Source organism: Engystomops pustulosus, chromosome 2 (genome assembly GCF_040894005.1).
Source record: "Engystomops pustulosus chromosome 2, aEngPut4.maternal, whole genome shotgun sequence".
In the NCBI taxonomy this organism is placed as follows: Eukaryota; Metazoa; Chordata; class Amphibia; order Anura; family Leptodactylidae; genus Engystomops; species Engystomops pustulosus.
In genome coordinates this window covers 137,093,044-137,112,895 of record NC_092412.1, presented here as the reverse complement: position 1 = coordinate 137,112,895, position 19,852 = coordinate 137,093,044, and the positions used below count along the sequence as shown (strand labels likewise).

The 19,852-nt window shown below is 43.8% G+C and overlaps 1 protein-coding gene across 3 annotated transcripts in view; it reads left to right on the top strand.

Moving 5' to 3' along the window:
* The first annotated feature begins 3,511 nt into the window (after window positions 1-3,511).
* NFYC (nuclear transcription factor Y subunit gamma) overlaps window positions 3,512-19,852 on the top strand; it is a 33,554-nt gene continuing 17,213 nt past the window's right edge. The window contains exon 1 of one of the 3 annotated variants that reach the window (XM_072136636.1): window positions 3,512-3,764. The gene's annotated coding sequence lies outside the window, so the exon portion shown is untranslated. Of the gene's footprint in view, window positions 3,765-4,078; window positions 4,102-13,062; window positions 13,326-19,852 lie in introns of those variants that run through there. The other 2 variants (XM_072136638.1, XM_072136637.1) reach the window with 2 other exon arrangements.

The window sequence follows — 19,852 nt, the reverse complement described above, 5'->3', positions numbered from 1 at the left end:
ATATACACACATTTTACACATTATATAGATATTACACACACATTATACACTCCTATATATATACATTATACACACATTAGAAACAACCTACACAACCTACACTGATTTATAAACGTCATACTCATATATTCATATCATACAGTCATTACACACATTCATATACTATGCACACTAATATTCCCTGGAAGCAGCGTACAGCGATCTTCTCACAGGCACTGGAGCTGTTTACATCCCAGGAGACCTGCTACCAGGACAGGAGTCAGAAAGGCACACAGATAAAATGCAGCCCGATGACAGGACAGGATGTTACCTGAAGCCTTCTCCTGCCGCTGCTTTCCTCTGCCCCTCCACCCCTTTCCCGGCATTTCTTCACTGAGCAGCAGCTCAGCATAAAGTTCTGCAGTATGAAACGTGCTGTGCAGGCGCAATGTCCATTCTACAGTTTGTGTGGCAGGTCAGATCCGGACCCCCTGAGAGGCAGGGCCCCGTAGCAGCTGCTCCGTCTGCTACCACGGTAGTTAAGCCACTGCTTTCACCTGCCTGAGACCTGCCAGGCTGAGGATGAGGCCTCTGCATCCTGGTACCCGTGACTGAGCCAGCCACTTAAAAGGCTAGGTCCCGTTGTGGGATGTTGCAAATACACTTTAGCCACAATTGTATGAATTGTATGAACTGCCAGAGTAATCAGGAAAACTGGATGAAGGCAGGATTATGTATGTTTTCTCTGTAAACTGCTTTATGTTTTTGTTTGTAGAGATTAGTTGATCTGATGGGTTATATACATCATACACAGAATATGTTTGAAAACTATTTTCTATTAAAGTTATAGTTCTAAGGTTGTAGAGCAATAAATATTTTTATGTTCTTCCTATATAACTTGTCTACTGTATCATAATGGTGATAAAAAGCATTATTATTACTGTAAAATTATCACTTAAAGGGGTTGTCCGAGAGTTGGGAAAAAAACTATAGGTGGCCGGGAGCGGGATGCTTAAAACAATAAAGATGTACTTACCTTCCGGTGCCCTCCGGTATCCAGCCGCTCCGGTCCGGGCGCCATATAAACAAACATGGCCGCCGGAGCAGCGCTGCATTCAGCTTCCGGCCGGCCGTGGCCGGGTACGCCTATCCGTCCCTATACACAGCATTGTGTATGGGGGCCGGAAAGTTGTCGGGTCCGTCCGGAAGCTGAATGCAGCGCTGCTCCGGCGGCCATGTTTATTTACATGGCGTCCGGACCGGAGCGACAGCAGTGCTGGATACCGGAGGGCACCAGAAGGTAAGTACAGCTTTATTATTTTAAGCAGCCCGCTCTCGGCCACCTATAATTTTTTTTCAAAACTCGGAAAACCCCTTTAAACATGTGCAACATCCCCCACCAGGGCCTAGCCTTTTCTTGGGTCATGGAGGCATGCTTGGTATCCTAAAGCCTGGCAGGCTTCCAGCAGATGGTGTGTGCAAGAAATATGGAGGGAGAGGCTGATGTACTGGTTTCTCCCACTGAGTGTCCGTAATATGAGTCCCTGGGTGATGGATGGGGAAGCCTGTGGTGGTAAACAGCAGTATCCAGGGATCAAATGGAGGCGCACGGTTCTTTATTGAAAAACAGGTAGCAGGCAACAGGCGTAAATGTCAACAGCAGATTCTAGTACTGGAGTGGTCGTGGCGAGTGGTCCGCAGGAATAAAGCAACAGACCCTTAGAGTGGTGGCACACATGGCGGTTTGAACCAGTTTTTAGTCATCCATTTTTCCCAATTATGTTAATTAAAAAGGGACAAAAACGGATGTGTTTTTAATGCATGACTAAAAATGGACTAAAAACGGGTTCAAAATGCCAAGTATGCTACCACCCAGGTCCGGAATGTAAAAAAAAAAAAAAAAAAGTTGCAGATTTGAGGCCTTTCATTTGCATTTAAAAACACAATGGAAATGGCACGTGTGTTAGCAGAATGTAAATTTGTGACCTGCCGAGATTTTACACATCAGGATTATACCATTCCATTATTTCTAACTGCATAAAGCATCTTTTTTGCTGTAAGGGGGTGTTGACATGTGGTGTTAACATAGCTTCCAACAGCCTCCTGGTTCCTGCCTCAACTACTAAAGCTACAGAGCAGGAATTAAGATTGCGGGATCAGCTCCTACTGACATTTACTTACCCGTCTAAAGGAGTTCACAACAAGTGCACTGTCCGATGATAATGCACTGTGCTGCGATTCACTAAGATCATGTGCCAGATATCCTGCATGTGTTGCTCCCCTGCTCAAGTCCGCCAGAGTTCACCTTCTTCTTCCTGGTTCATGTAAGTGCATAGGATTGCGACACAATTGTTATATCCCGCTCTCAGTCCAAATCAGTCGGATTGTCTGACGGCGCGCTACCCCCACCCCCAATTTCTGTCGCATGAAAGACGGCACAGCTGCGCCAAAATCCGATCAGGTGCGACACAATCGCCTGCTACATACCTGTAAAGTGCGGCCGCATACTTTAAGTAAATAAGCCCCAATGTGAGGAGGTAGCTCCTCCCATGGCTGGCCCCCCTCCACTCCTCTGCCATATGAGGGTTCACATATGGAGTTGAACACGTTCAACGCATCAGCTGAGAAGAGATTTGCCTAATTAAATTGTTGTCAACCTAATTACATTACTATTAACATATGCATTTACAAACGCGACGTTAACAGTAATGTAATTAGGCAAATCATTTCATCTCAGCTGTTGTAATGCATTTCAAAATGCAATGAAAACGCAACGAAAATGCAGTGTGACCGCGCTCTTAACCTCCACGTAAGGGCGCGTTCACACGTTCCGCTATCGTCGCGTTCATAACGCGATGCTAGCGCACAGTGGGCGGGGCTCGGGCCGATCGCATATGCGTTTCCCGGGAAATGCATGCGATTAATAACCCGATCGCATGCGTTTGTTTGGAAACGCATATTCGATTGCCCCAAACTCCGCCGCTGTGCGCTAGCGTCGCGTTATGAACGCGGCGCTAGCGGAACGTGTGAACGCGCCCTAATAGCACGTCACGGGTCGGCTGTATGGTGAGGGCTCACGTGCTGAGCCCTCTCCATAGCTGGTAAGACTTTGTTGCATATCGCAGAAAAGACGGAGGGCGCGTTCACACGTTGCGTTTTGACCTGCGTTTTCATTGCGTTTGAAACGCATATACAACAGCTGAGGAGGGGTGATTTGCCTAATGACATCACTGTTAGCTTAAATCTTGATCACATGCTGAAGTAACAGTGAAATAACATTGCGTTTTAGCAAATGCAATGGAAACGCAATGTTACCTGCGCGACGCAACGCATCGTGTGAACGCCCCCTCATAAATCACCAAATGATCCCAAAAATCTGCACGATGTAGAGTAGCTTTAGGTGAGGACCGAACTTTCCCGCTAAACTTTAGGCCGCGTTACTATGGAGATAGCGCTCACACATCCGTCAGCCGTCCCCTAGTTCCTATAGGTTCCCACGTTCACTTATGGTAGGCGGGTCTAATGTTTCGAACGCATGCGCATGACATCCACGGCGAGCAAGGGGGGGTGGGTAAAGGGGGCCTGAGTTCCCTCCTCCTCTCTCCGCCATCTTGTTTCGGTTCCCGCCGACCCCTCCCCCTTGTCTCCCGGAGCGCTTACCAAGGGTTACGATAATCCTCCGCTTGTCACGTGCTTTGAACCCGAGGTGTGAGCGGAGTGTGAGACACTGAGTTGAGCGCCTGTTTGCCGTAAGCCCAGCGCTGTGTGAGGGAGGGAGCTGCACGGTGAGTGTGTCCATTGTGACCCGGACACGGGGGTAGGACGGGCGCCGTGTTACGGCATTGGAAAAGTCCATGGGTGAACTTTAGTGCACGGACCGGTGACAGGCCACACTCCCCGCCTCGGGCCCCGCTCATTGGTGGAGGCCGCGGCCTGGTCGGTGTGATTGGTCGGTTAGTCCGGAAACCAGCTTGTTTAGGAGGGGAAGAACATGGATCGGTTTGATACATGGCGACTGCTTATATAATACATCTTATTATGTGCGCCTGTCCGCGGCCTTCCCCTCCAGACATAACCGTGCTGCAGGAAGCCATGCATAGGCAGTATCCGGTGATATTCCATGTATGTGTCCATACCATGGTGTATTGCCGATCGTGTGCACAGAGCTAACATATTGTATGCTCCATGTACACATATGTTAGTGCTATCTGCTTGATGCGGTAGTGGCTGCTAAGGCATTGTTCATATGTCTTGAAATCATGTAAGCGTTGCACTCTTAAAGCAAATGGGATCTGTCCCAAAAAGACATATATGGCCACAACAATGTAAGTCATTGGGGAAAATAGCTCATGGAGTTCTCATCTGCATTGCTGGAAAACAGTATACTAATCTGTGAGGGGCACTCGAAGTGCCTGTGGGTGTCTAGGCTCCTATTGGTTCTGTCATGGGTTTCCCACAAACAAAATAGCTCCTTTATTTATTTAGGATATATGTGACAATGCTCTAGATGTAAAGCTGCACAAGATGCCCTTTCCTGTGCACGCTGTAAAAGGCACAACAGTTTTAGGTTTTGTTGGCTGTTCTTTATATATAAATGGTCTGGATCAATTTGATGTAATGATAGCCCATGCTCCTTTAAAAGGTAGTTTTTTTTTTCAGTTGGAGCTGCGGCTGTAGTTTCGTCTTGTTAGCTGCACAGTTCTTCTTTTGTGACTTCTATATGGGAATGTACCATCTTATAAACTGGCTGCTTGCTTAGTTAGTTCTCAGTGGTACACCAATATGGGTGGATGCTATGACTGGTATTCTGTTTATTGCCTCCTTTCAGCTGGTGTTTTGGTGGCCATTTTGTTGCAGATTATTTCTGCATAAAGCACGAATTGAATGCACAAAACTGATAAATATTAAAGGTACCAGCCCAAAGGAATTGGGCATACTAGCTGTCACCAACCTGTTATCCAGCGCAGTGAAAGGATCTGTGATGTACGTATATATTCTGGGATGTTCAACATTGCACAGAAACCCAACTTTGCTGGAGACAAAAGTTGGAGAAAAGTTATGCCTGCTGGATTGATGATGATGTACCTGTCCTAAGGGATATAACCCACCTTTAGTAGTAGCTGCCACCTAGACTTGTGGTGATGAGCCTGGACTATAGGACATCAATAAGGCCTGAAGAGGACATCCTAGCATCGCTATTCCCAACCATCACCACTCCTTACAGGAAATTTGAAAAGTTTTTAAAGATGTATTTTTCCATAATGCTGAATCTCCCAGAATATAGAGGCATATCATTGTGATCCTGTCACTGAGTTGGAAAACAGATTTTTGGGTGGTTCTGGACTAAAATCCTTATGAAAGAATTTAAAGGAAACTCTGTGATTACCTCCTTCACCCTAATAGGATTCAGAAAACACGCACAAGCCATAAGTTGTTTAAAAAAAAAAAAAGCTCCTAGCCCCATCGTACCAGAGGTAATGTCAGTCCAAGAATTATCACAATGGGTGGAGAATCATCATGATGCAGTATCTTATTCCAGTTTTTGAGTGCCCTTTGAGCTTAAAGGAAACCTACCATTTCAAATGGTAGGTTTAAGCTGTAAACACCGAGCACCAGCTCAGGGTGAGCTGGTGCCGGTGCTTAGTTTCGTTAGTGTTAAAACCGCGGTATCGCGGTTTTAACACTTTTTAAACTTTATAGCAGAAGCCACTTCGGCGCTGCGCGTGACCGTGGCATTTCCTATGTAGGCGCGCGCACGCAGCGCCGAAGCAGTTTATGCTATAAAGTTTAAAAAGTGTTAAAACCGCGATACCGCGGTTTTAACACTAACGAAACTAAGCACCGGCACAAGCTCACCCTGAGCTGGTGCTCGGTCTTTACAGCTTAAACCTACCATTTGAAATGGTAGGTTTCCTTTAAGTGTGGCACAAATGGTCACATGTTTTGACTAATGGAATTGGGTCTGGAATGTATTTTTTTTGAACAGTTGCACTTCACAAAATCTATTTTCCACATCTGAATTCACTTGATAAATCTTGAGTAAATTGAATCTGGAGATGAGGATAGTTTGGGTAAAATGCTTCCCCATGTGGATTATTGGTAAAACTGTTAGCTCTGCAGGTTACAAGAGTTCTTCTTGCAAATTACCCATTTAAGGCTCAAATGGTACATTTTACAGTTTTAGAGAGAATTGGTTAGCCTCTTTCCTTACTGTGGGGATACTCCCTCTATGACCTTTATGCTGATGGATGGACAAGTTTTGTTGCCTTGAGTTCCTTAGATTGGGATAACTGAAATCTTTGAGTTGGGGCAAAAGACATTTTGGTTTGATGTAGTATTAGCTTGTTTATATTGTGCTTTGTCAACATCTTTATGAAGTTTGTTTTTCTTACCTTTGTCTGGATTTCCTATTTCCCTACATAAACTTGTCCCAGTGTGGTGGCAAGCTTTTGTGTTAGTTTAGCTTTATAGTAAAAGAATACATTTTTACAGTTTTATTTATAGGCTTTACATAGCCCTTATTTGTATCACTGATTGAGGTTGCTAAAATATAACTTTTATTCATATACACTCACCGGCCACTTTATTAGGTCCACCATGCTAGTAACGGGTTGGACCCCCTTTTGCCTTCAGAACTGCCTCAATTCTTCATGGCATAGATTCAACAAGGTGGAAGCATTCCTCAGAGATTTGGTACATATTGACATGATGGCATCACACATTTGCTGCAGATTTGTCGGCTGCACATCCATGATACGAATCTCCCGTTCCACCGCATCCCAAAGATGCTCTATTGGATTGAGATCTGGTGACTGTGGAGGCCATTTGAGTACAGTGAACTCATTGTCATGTTCAAGAAATCAGTCTGAGATGATTCCAGCTTTATGACATGGCGCATTATCCTGCTGAAAGTAGCCATCAGATGTTGGGTACATTGTGGTCATAAAGGGATGGACATGGTCAGCAACAATACTCAGGTAGGCTGTGGCGTTGCAACGATGCTCAATTGGTACCAAGGGGCCCAAAGAGTGCCAAGAAAATATTCCCCACACCATGACACCACCACCACCAGCCTAAACCGTTGATGCAAGGCAGGATGGATCCATGCTTTCATGTTGTTGACGCCAAATTCTGACCCTACCATCCGAATGTCGCAGCAGAAATCGAGACTCATCAGACCAGGCAACATTTTTCCAATGTTCTACTGTCCAATTTCGATGAGCTTGTGCAAATTGTAGCCTCAGTTTCCTGTTCTTAGCTGAAAGGAGTGGCACCCGGTGTGGTCTTCTGCTGCTGTAGCCCATCTGCCTCAAAGTTCGACGTACTGTGCGTTCAGAGATGCTCTTCTGCCTACCTTGGTTGTAACGGGTGGCAATTTAAGTCACTGTTGCCTTTCTATCAGCTCGAACCAGTCTGCCCATTCTCCTCTGACCTCTGGCATCAACAAGGCATTTCCGCCCACAGAACTGCCGCTCACTGAATGTTTTTTCTTTTTCAGGCCATTCTCTGTAAACCCTAGAGATGGTTGTGCGTGAAAATTCCGGTAGATCAGCAGTTTCTGAAATACTCAGACCAGCCCTTCTGGCACCAACAACCATGCCACGTTCAAAGGCACTCAGATCACCTTTCTTCCCCATACTGATGCTCAGTTTGAACTGCAGGAGATTGTCTTGACCATGTCTACATGCCTAAATGCACTGAGTTACCGCCATGTGATTGGCTGATCAGAAATTAAGTGTTAACAAGCAGTTGGACAGGTGTACCTAATAAAGTGGCCGGTGAGTGTATATGTATGTGTGTTCTTTAACCGGTTAAGGACCGTGCCCTCTCCTGTTTTTTCATGTCCATTTTTCACTCACCACCTTCAAAATCTATAACTTTTTTATTTTCACACATAAAGAGCTTTGTGACGGCTTGTTTTCTGCGTAACAAATTGCACTTCATAGTGATGGTATTAAATATTCCATGCCATGTACTCGGAAGCAGGAAAAAAATTCCAAATGCAGTGAAAATGGTGAAAACCGCATTTGCGCCATTTTCTTGTGGGCTTGAATATGACATGTCTACTTTATTCTTTGGGTCGGTATGATTAAGGGAATACCAAATTTGTATAGGTTTTATGTTTTCATACATTTACAAAAATTAAAACCTCCTGTACAAAAATTATTTTTTGGATTTTTGCCAACTTCTGGCGCTAATAACTTTTTTATACTTTGGTGTACAAAGCTGTGTGTGGTGTCATTTTTTGCGAAATTTGATAATATTTTCAATGATATAATTTTTAGGACTATTTTCCCTCACGGGGTTAAACGCATTGAAAAACTGTTATCATATTTTGATCGGGCATTTTCGGACCCGTCGATACCTAATGTGTTTATGATTTTTTCTGCTTATTTATATTTATGTCAGTTCTAGGGAAAGGGGGGGTGATTTGAAATTTTAGTTTTTTTTAAATAATTTTTTTTAACAAAACTTTTTAAATTTTTACTATTTTTCAGACTCCCTAGGGTACTTTAACCCTAAGTTGTCTGATCGATCCTATCATATACTGCCATACTACAGTATGAGGGGATTTTTCTCCTCATTCATTACAATGTGCTATCAGCACATTGTAATGAAGGGGTTAAAACAAAATAGCCTCGGTTCTTCGGAAGACCCGAGGCTACCATGGAGACGGATCGCCGCTCCCCGATGACGTCACGGGGAGCGGCAATCCCAGGTAAGATGGCGGCAGCCATCGCTGTGATAACACAGTGTGATACCGGTAAGCCTTTGCTGCAATATGCAGCAAAGACTTACCGGCTATGGAGAGGGCTCAGCCCGTGAGCCCTCTCCATGCAGCACGACCTGACCGCCGCTGTGAATACACGGCGGGCGGTCGCGAACTGGTTAAGGACCAAAAGAGCTTAGGCCCTATACATGTGTACAAGATCTTATTTGCTACAGGTCAACAAACCCCAAAGCAACTGAAGAGCCCAATGACACATTGGCTGGCACTGAAGTTGGCCATGGCCAGGTCATCTGTTTTGACTACATACTTTTTCCAAACTTTTATAGTTAAAATATGTTTCCTGAAATAGTGGCCATAGAGTACCCCATACAGGAAAAGTGAGGCTAGAACAGCATTAACAAGGCTAAGGATCACAGATTACATAGTGTATTATTGGTAATTAAGTATACATCATGGTTAATAATGAAATTGATCTTGTACCTTTTTATGAGTGGTCAGAGAAGGGAATATGTTGTCATCTGGCTCATGTGAGGGCCTCTAGGGCAGAGGTGGCACTTTGAGCCATTTCTGTGGGCACTCAGACCATCACCCCAGGACAGAGTTCACCAAATAGGACCAAATCCACCAAGTCCCAGGCAACTTGAGATGCTGCTCTCAGCGCTATTTTAAAGCAACACTTCATTGACTGTTAGGAGCTGCTGGAAAAGTGAGAAGGTGTTGAAATGAACTGCAATATCTTTGGAGGTCGTCCTGCTGGACCCACCATTTTTCCTCTACAGAGAGACCCTGGAGAGAAGCTACAAGGAGAGTCTGAATTTGCTCTCCTTCTTTAAACTGTATTGGTTGCCTCAGGGGTGCGATTCAATTGAATGTTTGTGAAGAACAGCAATAAGTTGCTGCTTAAAATGCCACGTTGGCACTTGACGGGAAAATAAGTGGATTTTGGTTGTTATTTGGGCACTCTGTCTCCAAAAGGTTCGCCATCACTGCTCTAGGGCTTACTGGCAACCTGTCAGAATAAATGAACATCTAGTTCATATAGAGGGCCTGCAGCATGCATGCTTCTATACATCAGTTGGTTGCCAGGGGCACTGCACCAAACCATGTAAATGTATGTCGTCTTTTATGGAGAGTTTCCCACAAGAAGACCTTTCTTGCATATCTGTTTTATTGAAAACTGGCACCACACAATATTCAAGAATGGAGGTGGCAGTATGTCCATGGTTTATCGATAACCGATCCATTTATGGGAATAATGCATGTGTTTTCCATAGTGGGAAAAGGAAAATTATGCCTTTTTGCTTTGAAAAGCAGCCCCATTAATGCAAAGTATGACCTACAAGAAGCCTAATGACATGATGTGGGATTAAGCCAAACCAGTGTATCTATTCCAGAAGGGACAGTTTCCTAACTGTAGACAGCACTGTTTAGAACTGGTTTGGCTATGTGTGAGGCAGGAAGTAAGAGATCTCCTCCTTATGGAAAATCTGAGGTCTTAATTGCCAAACTCTCCATAATTGGGACTCTTACTTCCTTATAGGTGTTAATGGAGCTTGAAGCCCCTCGGGCTCATTTGCATAATTTGCAAAGCCCCCTTTTCTTAAAAACAAGAGCATTGGCAGAATCTGCTCTTCTTTAATCTTCTAAAGGGGCACACAACATCATGTAAGTGTGCTTGGTTTACAGTCCTTCATCCTGGTGATGGATGTCCTTCAATGCTAAACAAATCCTCAGAATAAAATATGTTTGTTACCCTCCACCCAGAAATAAAGGTGTTGCATGTTTTTCTTTGCATCTCATCTGACTTGGCCAATAAGGCTTGTTCTCATTCCAGCTATGGGATTGCACTGGCTGTATGGAATTCTGGCACTGCTGCTGCATCAGTACATTCAAACACTCTTAATATGGCACCATGCTGCCCTGCGTCAAACTAGCATTGAATCCCCATATCATCATTGTAAGAGAAACATGTTTATCCAAACCAGACTGCTTTTACAATTTAATAATAATTCCTTTATTTATATAGCACATATAGATTATGCAGCACTGCACAGAGCTTGCCAAATCAGTCTCTGTCCCCAATGGGTCTTACAATCTAATCAACCTACCAGTATGTTTAGGACTGTGGGAGAAAACCGAAGGACACGGAGGAAACCCATGCAAACGCAGAGAACATACAAACTCTTTGCAGATGTTGACTTGAACCCAGGTCCCCAGCGCTGCAAAAGGTTGCTCACCTTAGAGGTTTCGTTTTTCATTGATGTTTGGTTATTGCCGTCAAAAATGGAGTTTCGGGACTAGTTCTGCTTTCATTAGCCAATAAGTGATCTCTTAATATATTTGTTAATTCTACCGCTTCAACAGGTAACACTTGTTGGCTGGTGAAATAATCTGTCCCAAATGCTTTTTCCGAAAATTTTTGCAGAAATTATTTCAGAATGATAAAATCCTTAAGAAAATGTGAAATTCACTATGATTTTCTAATAATGTCTCAATGCCATAGGTCACTGCGCTTTAAGTAGCTCCTTATTGCTCCCTGCTCTGTTGATATCGGCATCAAAGGGGAACCAATACCATTGAGAGTTGGAGACTTCCAAAAATTGATTGAGCTTGTCTCCGGTGCCCCCAAACTCTAGAGCTCCAGCTCCGTTCCTGAGATTTCCAAAAGATAATCTGACTCTCCTCTGCACCTTGTCACTCTACCTCAGTGGTGGCAAACCTATGGCACGGGTGCCAGAGGTGGCACTCAGGGCCCTCTCTGTGGGCACTCAGGCCATTGCCCCAATTTCACCAAACAGGACCAAATCCACCAAATCTTCCTGTAGTCCCAAGCAACTTAAAAGATGCTTCTCTCTTTGAAACTCCAGGAAAAGTGAGAAGGTGTAGACAGAACTCCATTGGCTTTGGAGGTCTTCCTGCTGAACCCACCATTATTCCTGGAGAGAAGCTACAGAGAGTCTGAATTTGCCTTCCTTCTTTCAACTGTATTGGTGGCCTCAGGGGGGCCAATACAATTGAATGATGTTGAAGAACAGGCAGCAATAAGTTACTGCTTGAAATGCCATGTTGGCACTTCACGGTAAATAAGTGGATGCTGGTTGTAGTTTGGGCACTCGTTCTCTAAAAGGTTCACCATCACTGCTCTACCTAGTCCCTAGCAGCCAAATATGTGTTGCTGTAAAATGGCACTGGGATCCCTGAGATTGCAGCTTGATGCTTTGAATCCTGTGCTGTGGAGACTCACTAGGTTTGCTAACACTTTCATTCAATTATTGTTGATTTTACATTCTGGCTGTAATTGACAATGCCAAATGTATACACCTTGGTGGAGGTACCATGTTGTTAGTGAGTTAAAGTGCTGGCAAAGTCATGTTTGGAGCTTTGGCACAGCTGGTCGGGTGGCAGTCAGGACGTCCTTGCATTATATTTCTGTATAATGCAAGGACTCCCGTCCACGGCACTAGTGCAGTCTGGGATCGGGCCAGCATACAGCCTGTTTCTCGGGTTGCAAGTGTCCGTGTGCATGAGCCCTAAGGTTCATATAACAGAATTTCTGTAAAAAAAAAATATGTGCAGTCTGCCCCTTTATGTATGGTAACACTATGGAAACCCTCTACAAGTCTGCATCAATCTCATCATCCAGTGACAGACTAGAAATGAGGGCACAAATATGATCCAAGTTTTAAACCCAGAAGATTGAATTGCTACTGCTACAGATGAATTTTAGCGTTTCCCTTTTTACTGTAAGATAAAGATTTTCATTATGTCTGCTCAGTTGACAACCATACTAAATAAATAGAACGGAATACAAATACTGAAGGTAAACAATAGTCCTGTTAGCATTGGTCACCGTATACCTGCGTGCATGGAAGTGACTGCATATGAAAGCATGATGTCCCTTCCTTTCTGATATAGTTTTGTTATCTTTGGAGCAAAAGCAAAGCTGTTTTTAGATTTGATTTGTATTGTTCATTTATGCTGCAGTTGTTGTTGAACTGTTACATGAAGGAAGCTGGCAATAGAAATGTCTGAATGGTGAGAGGCAGAGAACAATGCGGCATTGAATGTCACACACATTTTAATGAATGTACTGGCTTCTGTAAAGTCACTTGCTCTGACCCCTGCTTGTCTCAAGGTAACTTTAAACAGGAAGTGTTACAGTACAGCTGATTGATAATTGTAGCAACCAATGGAGGCTGAGCAGTGCCCTGCAATAACAAGCTGGAGCAAATGGGATCACAGCAGAGGCGGGAGTTGGTGTCATATAGCAAGTTAGATTGAATGCCTTTGACTGTTAAAGTGGAAGGAGGCTGCAGGATTTTTCATTGGAGACTAGGGAGTTTTTCCTTTAGACAGGGGTCAGCTGAAAGACAAAGAAAAATGGCGAGGAGTTTGCAAGAGCAGCAGACTGTGCTTGTCCTCTGGATGGATATAGCACTGTGTCTTCCTTGCATGTCCTCATGCCTTTGTCCTTTCTTCTTGTGTGTTTTTTTTTTTTTTCTCTTTCCCGAAAGGGGGGAGGGCTAGTGAGAGTGAAGCTGAAGGGGAAAAATGTAAGTGCTTAGCTTGTGGCCTCATGAAATGTGAATTTCCTGAACTGCTGCCGATTGCTCGGGTAAGTTGTCACGGTTTTCCTTCTTCTCTTGGTAAAGTAAAGCTGTTAGAATTTTTTTTTTCTCTCTCTATGAGGAATTCAAGTTTGTAGTGTCTAAGAAAATGGCCCCTTACATTCCAGGCATACCTTCTGCTGCACCTCTTGCACACTGGAGTGTGGATCCCTGCTTTTCCTCCTTGTGTTATTGATAGTGCAGTGACAATGGGCAGGACAGAAAGCACTTGATCTAGAAGCTGTATGTACTATGGATATATGTTCAATATGGTTCTCTTTTTGAGTAAGGTTAGATGCTGTGACCTAGGCAGTGGAGGAAAGCGTTCTGCTAGAAGTATGTTGTCCCTCACCTGGAATTGTGCATCACACTTGGCTGATATTGTGAACAGCTGTTACCTAGTTTAAATTGCCAAGACAGCAAAACTTTATTATCTACTAGCCTCCTGTTTATCCAGATAGATGTGATCCCTTCTTTCCTATCATTGTGGTGAATACATTGTCTTTGTTTTGTGAATTGAAAGGTATTTATCCCCCCCCCCCTCCCCCCGCTTGCCCTTGTACTTTGCAGGTAAGCGGACTGTTTGCATAGTCTGTATCCATAACAGTCACTATACATAGCACATTCTTTCACATGAGTAATGGTGATCCCAGCTTGGTCCAAGACAAGTGAGTCTCCTAGTACTTATAAGAGGTAAGCTTTTAGCTTGAGAGGTATGAAGGTCATTGGAATGTGTGATGTGCAATCCAGACAGTAGGATCACCGGGGCATGAAGGGTCACATCAGGGTTAGGTATTTGTCCTTTTCTTTGCTTTCATGTTGGAGATTCAGTTATTTGTGCAGGAAATACCTTGTACATTGGAGTATGTCTTATAACTCTGGTATCATTCTGCTGCTTTTCTCCTGTTTGGGCCTCTTTCCCTGAGGATGACCTTGAAAGGCTGCTGCTTTTGAGTTGGGAAAATCAAGGACAAACTTTTGTGTAGTACCTTAAGTAATACAAAAATATTATGGACTTTCTGTAATGGTCCATAAAGCCTATAAATCTGGTTTGGCTGAGATAATTTATATTAAAAATGACTTGTTCCACTGCCAGGTAGCCCAATGGGCAGGGTGAGGAATGTTGAGGAAGGGGTGGTTCTTAAAAATGCATTAGATTGGTGTGTGGCTTGTTTATATAAGCCCCGTAATCACAGTAAAGAGAGGGTACCCCACTATAAGTAATGTTATGGGCGCAATGTCTCCAGACAGAAGGCAACAGTTGTGGCTGTAACTTGATTTCTTTTAGATCAATATTCTAAGTGCAAGTTTTAGGCTGAATTCACATTGAGCGTAATTGCTGCAGGTATACCCCAGTGTATATCCTGGCAGCTAAACCAAAGGTCTTTATAGTTGCCACATAGATTATGAAACTTAAATGAATCCCATCCACGTGTGAAAGAATCCTCAGTATGGCAATTTATTATGCAGATTACAATGTTTTCTCCACCATAACACAGCCATTATTGTGCATTTTTTGTCTGGAGCATACATCCTGCTGCAAAAACATTCCGTGGCCACAGTCTTAAAGGGAGTCCAGCAAGTAAAACCAGAATTGTGTAGGAAACTTAACATTTTCAGGATTGCCTTTCATGTTTTCATTCAATGTCATTTACGCCAAAACGTTCCCTACACAAACTTGCACCCTTTTTTTTTACAATGAATGGTGCAAATTCCAGAACGGAGGAAACCTTCAAGGGGTTGTCGCATGAACAAAAGTTAGACCCTTTCCCGTGGATTTGCTGATCGGTGGGGGTCTCAGTGCTGAGACTCCCAGAGATCCCGAGAACGAGGGGTCTGATGGTATCCTACATACCAACGTTGGACCCCCCCTCGTCGTTCCGTCAGACTAATGGAGCAGACGGCGCTTGGCAATTTCCATCAAATCCATAAAGATTAGTGGAGCCGAACGGTCATGCGCGGCCGTCTGCTCCATTCGTCTGACGGAGGTACTTGGACCCCTCGTTGTTGCGATCTCTGTGAGTCTCGGCACTGTTCAGCAAGTTAGGCCGTATGTCAACATAGCCTGCCTCTAGTGCACCAAGAAACTAATTTGTATAAAGCTAAAACTGGAGTTTTTAGATCACTTTTTCGTTACACAAAATTGGTAGAGTAATGTATGTGTATTCCGTAAGTGATGGGTTACCATTGCCTTGTTTTTGAAGTTTCTATCTCATGGTTAGACTCAGACGCTTGTAGAGGCGTTATCGCGATCTCTATGACGCTTGTAGAGGCCGATTTACCCTTCCAAAAAACCGCCAAGCGTATAAATACGCTTAGTGGTTATCTGCCGGCTGGGTGCTTGGCTGCCGGCGCTTGCTGCCCAGGATCGCAGCTCACGCCGCAACACTGGGCAACACCCACAATATAGTGCCGTCCCTCCTCTCCTGCCCAGCTATCTTGCGGCTCCGATGGAAAGTCATGTGACCGGAGCACAGGTCACATGACGTTCTACATCGGCCGCGGGCTGAAGCAGTGAGTAGCTCCGCCCATCCCCCCCATGGCCGTGTGCGACCGTGCACACAGAGTTATGAACAAGATTGGGCTGTCTATGTGACAGCCCAATCTTGTAGCCAGAGCAGCCCCTGTATACAGTGAGAGGCTGCAGGGAAGGTGCTATATGCATCCTCCCTGCATAACTCTGTATACAGATCACTGATAACAGTGATCCAATAGACTGTTACCATTAGGTCACTGTTATCTGTGATCTATATATAAGTTTAGCAGGGAACACATGCGACCTTGTAAAAAAAAAAAAAAAAAAAATGTAATTTAAAAAAACCCAAAAAAATTACATTAAAAGTAAAAATTAAACAGTTTTAAAAAAGCGATATGTCCCCACGCGCCCCCCCCCCCCCCCCAAAAAAAATTTAATAAGTTTAGCGGTGTCACGCATCAGCCAGGTCTATGGGGGAGGGGGTCCTGGGGGTGGAGTGTCTGCGGCCAGCGTCAGCTGGCGCCCGCTCTGTGGGTGGGGTCTGGGGCTCAGCGTCAGCCCTGGCCCACTTTGTGGGTGGTGGGGTCTTGGGCCGGCGTCGGCTCTGGCCCTCTCTGTGGGTGGGGTCTGGGGCTCAGTATCAGCGCAGGGCCGCTCTTTGGGTGGTGGGGGGATCTGGGGCCAGAGTGTGCCCTGGCCCGCTCTGTGGGTGGAGGGTTCTTGGGCCGGCATCAGCTCTGGCCCGCTCTGTGGGTGATGGTAGGGGTCTGGGGCTCAACGTCAACCCTGGCCCGCTCTGTGGGTGGTGGTGGGGGTCTGGGGCCAGCGTCAGCTCTGGCCCACTTTATGGGTGGAGGGGTCTTGGGCGGGCGTCAGCTCTGGCCCTCTCTGTGGGTGGGGTCTGGGGCGCAGCTTCAGCCTTGGGCAACTCTGTGGGTGGTTGGGGGTCTGGGGTCGGCCCCAAATAGTACTATAATTGTCCCAAGAAGCTACAAAAACAGGGGCTGTAACAAATTTTCTTCTATAAATAGACATCTACAATAATAATAATAATCTTTATTTATTTATATAGCGCCATCATATTCCGTAGCGCTTTACAAATCATAGGGGACAAATACAAATATATTACATTACAAAGAACAAACAGTCATATGGAACAAAAGTTTATTAACACTATATACGACTAGGAGTTATATATTTGTATTACTGAAAATTTCATACTCCTCCTCGGCTGAGATTACTCCTCAAAAATGTTGAGAGGAGTATTATTACCCTTCTGGAAAAATGTTAGTGCGACCTCTGGTTGGACTAATGAAATTTTGTTTCAATGAAGAAGAAAACATTTTTTCACAAATTCTTTACTTCAAAAATTGTGTTCCCTTCACCTGGTGCTATGTCTATGGCTGCTTCACCAAATTTTTTTTATTACCAGTTTAGCAATTCTTTATTTATTTTTTTTCTCTATTGTGACCGGCTACATGAAAGGACTTGTGCTTAGCTTTACCAGTACTTTGAACCTAAATCTTCAATGTAACCTAAGGTTCTAATTTCATAGTCTGGAAATACTACTGGCAGTCCCCTACTTAAGGACACCCGACTTACACATGAACCGTAGTTAAAGATGGACCCCACTGCCTACTGAGACCTCTGGTGAAGTCTCTGGATGCTTTACTATAGTCCCAGACTGCAATGATCAGCTGTAAGGTGTCTGTAATGAAGCTTTATTGATAATCCTGGATCCAATTACAGCAAAAAATTTTGAAACTCCAATTGTCACTGGGGCAAAAATAAAATTGTCTGGATCTACAATTATAAAATATACAGTTTCAACTTGCATACAAATTTAACTTAAGAACAAACCTATGGACCCTATCTTGTATGTAACCCGGGGACTGCCTGTATTGGTTTGGATGTCTGAAGAATAGGAGTGAGTAATATTTTGTCAAGATGCATTCCAGTTGGCACATTCTTTTCATATGCTGTTTGTTCTAGACAGTCATGTAAATGGGGTAATTTATCCTCTAAATTTTTTGCCGATGATTATATTGAAGCTATTTTAGGTCTTATATTTGATAGATGAACACTTATACACTTATAATATTGGATCTAAGGTAAACTACAAACACTAATGCTCAAAATCAGTCAGGCAAAATCAGTGAGAACAGATAGGTAAGGTATACATAGTTTATAATTCCCCTACTTAATAGAATACAATGGGGGGCATCTATCAGGGATTCTATGCCTGAAAACTGAAATAATTGCAAAGCCTTGAAACCCGCCATGGCAGTTATCTCTGTCAGATCCATGCCAAGGGGGTGTGAGCGGCGGCGTGTTCTTCCATGCCCCCGCGGTTGGCAGCGGTCAGAAAACTTAAACAAGTGAAAGTTTACAGACAACATCCTAGTTCTACACCTGGTAGGTCCAGACATAGAAATGTGTGCGCTGCACGCCTGGTTGCATCAGGAGGACCAACCTCTTTATGTACCTAGTATATGATAAATCTGTGGTGATATTACACTGTTAAACCAGACTAAATCTGTATTGTAATCTGTGTGTGTTTATGTGCTTTTAACTACTCATTTTACCAAATGCTTTGGGTGAAATCCACCTGGAAATTGGAGGCACTTTTGAAGCAGAACATGGATCTGAACACAAATCAACAAACTTGCACAGTTACAGCACTATTATGTTGTTTATGTAAGAAGGCATCTAAGCACTTTTAAGGGTCCAAATTAATGGTTCTGCAGTGATACATTTTTGATGCGGCCGGCTGCATCAATAAAGGAATTGTGATCATTCGGAACGATTTTATTTACTGTTTAACATGAAACTCTGTTCTTGGAATATGTTAACATGGTGCAACCCGTCTCATATCAACATCATCCCCCTCCCCCAGACGACCATGTGAATGTACCCTTAGGGTGATGCCACACATAACGTTTTGAGCCCGTTTTGGTCCATTTTTAAGCAGTCCCACAAACCGCATGCGTTTACAAATGCATACTTTTTGACCAGTTTTAATTAGGATAATTGGTAAAACCTGTCAAAAACTGATGCGTTTTTTTAATGCATGCGTTTTTAAGACTGCTTAAAAACAGACCAAAAACAGGTTCAATACTTCATGTGTGGCATTACCCTAAGGGTGCTGTCACACGGTGTGTTCTTTGACAGTTCTTGGACCGCTCTTGTCAACCAAGCGTTTGACTGGTTTGAATCAGTTTTTCTTCATTTCTGGAAGTGTAAACTGATTGAAACCATTCAGTGCGTTTAAAGACTCATCGAGAATGCACTGTGACAGCACCCTTATGGAAACAAAGCCTTGTTACCCCTGAAGGCACCATTCATTCCAATATGGCGGCATGGGCTGTAGCATGTTAGTACTGTTAGTAGCGGGCATTGGTGTATGTGGTGTTTTTTGGACAGGGCTTGGCTTGTGTTATCTCTTGATAATTCCCTGGTCACATGACAATGTAACAACCTGAAAAGCCTGATTGCATGTATGAGCAGTTAAATGGCTCACAGAACCACAAGCTCCTTCAGCCTCTAAACTTGACTCTTCTCTGCTCATTTTCACACGACTTTGGTTCAGACTTTATTTTTCTTATATAGGATATTTCATATCCTAAATGAGGGGCCTTGTGACAGGTTCCCTTAAAAATATCTGAGGAAAAGACCAGCAATAGATGTCAATATGTCGCTGCTTAGTGAATAAACAGAGCAAGGATTTTTGCTTCTTGGTATAATAGAATTTGCTGCCTGTCTTTCTCTAAATAGACCAAAAATAAGTTGTCACTTTGTAAAACCATATTTTATCCCTCCAGTCATATAAGGAAATAGAAGTATTTTCTTTATGATTGTGTCAAAAGATTAGCGTCATGTATCCGAGGACACTAGTATGTAAATACTAGTGAATAGTGCTTCTCTGCAGAGCAGTACTAACTTCTTTACAGTGTACCCAACCTTTAAGCAAACTTCATATGATGGGCTAGGTCAGTGTGTGATTTTCCCTCTGTAGAGCAGTTGGGTGGAGATCTAGCTGTTGTCATTGTTACACCCCCC